Here is a 6,068-nt window from a genome sequence, read left to right on the forward strand (position 1 = left end):
AGAGAAATTCAATCATCCTTCTACTTCTATGAAGACTATGATATTAACAATAGCACCCACGTCATGGAGTGAAAATAAACTTGCAGAAGAATTTCGAACGTCCAGGCGACAAGCAAGAAAAGCAAAACAACTTGTCAATCAGTTCGGTATCTTATCCTCTCCGAACCCACGCGGTGGTCGTAAACTACCAGCCGAGACGGAGAACTTGGTTAAACATTTTTATCTAAGAGAAGACATTAGCCGCATAATGCCTGGCAAAAAAGATTTTATTTCTGTTAAATTAGACGACGGAAGAAGAACGCACATACAGAAACAGCTCCTTCTCTGTAACATTGACGAACTGTATCAGAGGTTTAAAGATGAATACCCTAACATCAAGGTAGGCTTAACAAAGTTTTTTACTCTAAGACCCAAACAATGTATCCTCGCAGGCGACTCCGGAACACATATGGTATGTGTTTGTACTTACCATCAAAACGTGAAATTGATGTTGAATGGAGGAGACATTGCTAATCTTACAGCTGGGTCTGCTATGCAACTTTCATCTTATAAGGATTGCCTTCGCCAGATGATGTGTCCCAATCCAACACTGACGTGTCTTTAATGACTACTAAGACACCGCCAAATGAACGCTGTAATTCTTGTCCAGGCTTAAGTGCAATTCGAGAACATTTAAAAATACAATTTGATAACAATCAAGTCACAGAAGTGCAGTTTAAAAAATGGGATGGCACAGACCGCTACACGATATCTACTCGACTTTTATCTTCCGATAGTTTTGTAGATGAGTTATGTGACGCTTTGGACCTTTTGAAACCTCATGCTTACATTGCAACAGGCGGTTTATTTTAAAACTCTAAAGGAGACTATCGATGAAGGTCAAATTCTCGTACAATGTGATTTTGCAGAAAACTATAGTTTTATTGTCCAAGATGCTGCTCAATCCTTTCATTGTAATAATGCACAGGCAACGCTTCTAACGTCAGTTTTTTACTACAGAGACGGTAATGAAGTAAAACACGGAAGCATTGTTATGATTTCTGACGACCTGAAGCATGACACAGCCACCTTTTATGCTTTCCAAAAGCTACTACACAAGCATCTTTTAGAAAAATCGATAATCGAAATCGATGGATCAAAAATTATATACATAACTGACGGGGCTTCCCAACATTTTAAAAATAGATTTAACTTTGTGAATCTGTTTTATTACAAAGAAGATTTTAATGCAGATGCAGAGTTGCATTTTCATGCAACATCTCACGGAAAGGGGCCATGCGATGGTCTGGGGGGGAATCTGAAACGTTTAGCTGCGCGTGCAAGTTTACAGTTACCTCCAAGTAAAGCAATTATAACACCAATGCGATTATATGAATGGGCAAAATCATCTTTAAAACAAACCGGCATTTATTTCTGTTCTAAAGATGATATAGAGCGTCAGAGAATTTTTTTGGAACCCCGGTTTGCGTCTACGGTCACCATTTCAGGAACCAAAAAGTTTCACAGCTTCGTTCCAACAACCACTGGCTTTCTTGTAAAGAGGACGAGTTCTGCCGTAGATTCCCATTGTAAAATTGTTAAAATTACAAAATAAACAGTTCTTGTATTGTACCAATGTTGTTTTATTATGTTTGAACTATTTTATCACAGTAATTTATACAAGCCATTTTATTTGACGCAGACCAACCGATCTAAGCAAGTGCTACATATGACGCCCCTTGCGACGCGGGTGTATATTATTCAATGTATCGCCTAAACTAATAGAGATCCCATTTTAAATTTTCTAGTGTACTTTTATTATCAATTAAGCTATATTTTGAAAGAAAAAAAAATTAAAAAAAAATGGTCGAAGTGACTGTAATTCTGGTTTGAAAAGTTTACATCCGGTTTTGGCCATCAATTTATTTTGAATTTTTGAATTTTTTTTTATGTCAAAAAGAACAGTATATTTTTAATATGTATCGCTATGTAAAATATTTTATAGTAGATTTGTTATATTCGAAAAATTACTTTCGAAAAATTGTAGTACCAATCAACGACAATTCTTTTGAAACCTATAACTTAGTAAATATACACTATACAAAAACAATATTTTGCGTACACATTCATACCTACTAGAAGTACAAATGGGCCGAATGTGGTCGATTTTCAGAACCTCACTTTTTTTTTCCTGTCCGCTTCACGTGAAATGTCCCTGGGGTTTTTCTATATGGTGATATTAAAGAAAATGTATATGTGGGATTGAATGTTTCTGAACGATTGAGATGTGTGTAAGATGATGGACGTTTCTAAACGAATGAGTGGGAGCAAGAGGGAATGAATGAATGAGAGTGAGAGATTGATTTTAGAACTTTAATTTTCAAGATGGAAGAGCTAGCAGATTTGACGATGTATCATGTAACGATTTTAAGTTAAAAATACTAATAAATAGTTTTGGCTTGAACTTCAACGATTATTATTGAGCAGTATTCCACGAACCCTGATTCCCACTGTTTTGGGGGCTCGTCCGGGATCAGTGCTGTGGATACGATTTTTACCGACGAACAAAGATGCCACGTGGAACGCCATTACGCCTCTGCAAGCCGCACCGGTTTCCTTCGAATATTATTACGACGACGACGACTAACGAAGACTACGACGCTACGAATACGACGATTTCAAGAGGATGTCGTAGGAGATGCCGGTGATTCATCAGACCACGAGCAGCTCTGGTACACCAAGGACGCCGTTCCATTGTTCAGCGGGCAGGATAAGACGTACCCCGGTGAAAGAAAAGATGAAAACGAGAACATTGAGTGTGCGTAGTAAGCCCCAAGCGGTGAGTCACAATGATTAACACAAGCCATTTCAACCAAGATGTTACAGCTGCGGCGATCGAAGCCATATGTCAGACCAGGCATGAATAGCAGTAAAGGCAAGAAATGTTTCCATTGTAATGATTTTGGGCATATTTTGGTAGAATGTCCGAATAAGAAGCATGCAACGCCTTCAAAAACATTCATGCAATCAAGAAAAGATGGCGGCGGCGGTGAGCGAACAATCCGAACAACTGAACGGCACGAATATCCACGGAGTCGCCCGACACCGGACGCAGCTACGCGACTTCCGCCGAAGCAGACCTACTTCACGAGTGAGATTGAGAACGAGAGCGATCGCGATGTGATCGACGACGTCGTGCACGATGTTCATGTTGTCAACACGGGTATGAAGTGCGCCACGATTCATGATGAACGAAACGCAACATATGACAGTGACAGCTCATCAAGTGACGTTATCGATCAAGATCAAGATGTTAATAACAACCAATGATATTATAAAGAAGATACGCTACGTTCATACTAACGGCCCGTTCACACATGGGAGTCCGTTTTACTGGTACCTTTTTAACGGATACGTCATAAATTTATGCGCTGTTCACACATAGGCACCGTATAACGTTCAACGAATCCGTCATTACTGGATGCGATGTGTGAACAGAAAACTCGCAGTATACCGCCGCTATTCTACAAGGATGGACGCTGTCGTGTTGTATTGGTACTATCGTCGGAGAAAGAACATTCGACGTTATTGGCAGCATCCACTTATGGCCCAAAGATCTAGAGAGGGTGCTTACAGTTTACTTATGAGTCAGTTACGAGGTGATGAATCGAAATTTTTCAATTACTTTCGTATGTTAATGTCTACTTTTGATGAACTTCTTAAACTATTGGAAAAGGATTTAAAAAAGCAAGATACTCGTTGGAGGAAAAGTATCTGCCCAGAAGAAAAACTAGCGATATTTTTAAGGTACGTACTTTTATTTTTAAAACTCAGACAGATCTAACATAGCATCACTGTATACAGATTGTAATGGCGATAATGCACTATCAGTAGACTGTGGTCTGCTAGAATCACTGTATACAGGTTGTACTGGCGATAGTGCAATATCAGTAGGCTGTGGTCTGCTAGCATCACTGTATACAGGTTGTACTGGCGATAGTGCAATATCAGTAGGCTGTGGACTGCTAAAATAGCCCTGCGATTGATAGTGACTAGCACCAGATGTTTGGGTATAGGCTGACCAGTCATAAGTTGACTGGCCAACTCTCCTATGTTTAATATTTTGTAATAGGTTTAACACCCCTGACTGGAATTTCAAAGTTTGGTCATCATCAAGCAAAGCCAAGGACGGCAAAATACCTTTAAAGAACGATAAATTGCGATCATCCTGCTCAATTTTCTTCGGTTTTATCTGATGGTCAATGTAGGACATCATTTTGGCATCAATTTCATTAAAATTTCTTTTGGCTGGTGCTCTGCGTTTTGGCGGGGGGGCTAGATTTTGTTTGTCCTTTTGACTGTCATTGTCAAGTTGTGTCATTGTAGTCACACTGTCATCTTCGTTTGTAGGTTTATTCGATGTCGTGGTGTCGTGTGTTCTTTAGTTTGTTTAGCAGAGACGCTTTCGTGCGTTTCACCAGCAGCAACTACTTTTTTCAAAAACAGCATCTGATTATGGTATTTGTAGGGCTTCGTGTTTGAGACAGCGGAACCAGATGTCTTGCAATTCTTTTTATCTTTTAGTGTTCTCACCCAGGCATCTCTCATCTGCCTCCACTTTTTCATAACAAGTTTTCCTAAAACAATTAATTTTATTTTCAGGTATGCAGCATCCGGGTGTTCATTTAAAGATCTTCATTACACCTATCGCGTTGGTGTATCGACTGTTAGCAACATTATTAAAGAAGTTTCAAGATGCATATGGAACAATTTAAGTGAAAAATTTATGCGACTTCCTACATCAGTCGACGAATGGGAACAGATAGCAAGTGGATTTAACAAAAAAGCTAATTTTCCCCACTGTCTCGGAGCTGTCGACGGAAAACATATCCGACTTAAAAAACCACTAAATAGCGGTTCAATGTATATCAATTACAAGGATTTTTTTTTCCATCATATTATTAGCGATCGTAGACTCTGACTAGCGCTTTGTATACGTCAGTGTCGGATCTTATGAAAAAGAATGCGATTCATCAATATTCAAGGAGACAACATTTTGGAAAATGTGAGTCAAACAAAACCTGTCGTGTCGCATCACTCCCCCTCCTACACCCCGCACACACCGCCCGCACAGTATCTATCCGTTAAAATTCTACGTATCCGTATATTTTTACTGTTCCGTCGTCCAGTATTCGATGACAAAACGGAATGTAATTTTTACGGAACGATATTTTTTACTGTATACAGAATACTGTGCCATGTGTGAAGTCACTCATACAACTCCATACGCCATCGACGAAAAAAAAAAATATAAGATAAAACGGAACAGTAAAACGGAGACATGTGTGAACCGGCCGTAAGCGGCGTCCAAAAATTGTTGCGTTCTTATTACAAATGTACTTAAATGTCATTTTCAACTACGACTGCGACAGATAATACGGAAAGTATGGTACAGAAAGAGATAGCTATTTGTGGTGAGTCGCGCTTGAAGTATACTAGTGAATCATAGAGTATGCGGATTTGCCATAGATGGGAAATTGGATATAAGCATAGGTACATTAAATTGGTAAGGACGTATTAAATAAAACAAAAAACAGAATATTGTTAATTATTTAATCACAAACTTAGACTAAGATACAATTATAAATTATAAAAATAAAAAAATGAAAGTTGAGTTGGCAGTTAAGATTTTCATCATTATTTATTTACCCTCAAATAAGTTTAATTTATTTCTTTTTTGTCTTTTTGACGTGCTTTTAATGAATGGGCTATTTTTATGCTCATGATGCAAACGGACATTCAGATACTTTTGTATTATAGCTCGAATTAGTTGCAATCTATGATTGAGTATAGGGGTTTGATTCATAGAATGTTCAAACAAAATATCGAATACTTTGGACTGCAAAAAGTGTTTTAAAATGTTGTATTGTAATCGCTTCAAGTCATGAGAATTTCTGAAATAGGGACCATTTTCTATAATGAATTTCTTAAAAGTATCTTCTGATTTTAAGCACACTAAAAAAACATCATGCGATGCAAAACACAAACCACCCATATCTTTAAGAGTGACGAGTTTATGAAACCATAAT

General features: G+C 38.2%; 1 long non-coding RNA gene across 1 annotated transcript; it reads left to right on the forward strand.

The window, feature by feature from the left end:
- Nucleotides 1-1,882: 1,882 nt before the first annotated feature.
- On the forward strand, nt 1,883-5,660 carry LOC124635842. The gene is made up of 2 exons (XR_006985071.1): nt 1,883-3,786; nt 4,642-5,660. It is a non-coding gene; the product is annotated as an uncharacterized LOC124635842 (long non-coding RNA).
- The last annotated feature ends 408 nt before the right edge of the window (nt 5,661-6,068 follow it).

Source organism: Helicoverpa zea, chromosome 13 (genome assembly GCF_022581195.2).
Source record: "Helicoverpa zea isolate HzStark_Cry1AcR chromosome 13, ilHelZeax1.1, whole genome shotgun sequence".
NCBI lineage: Eukaryota > Metazoa > Arthropoda > Insecta > Lepidoptera > Noctuidae > Helicoverpa > Helicoverpa zea.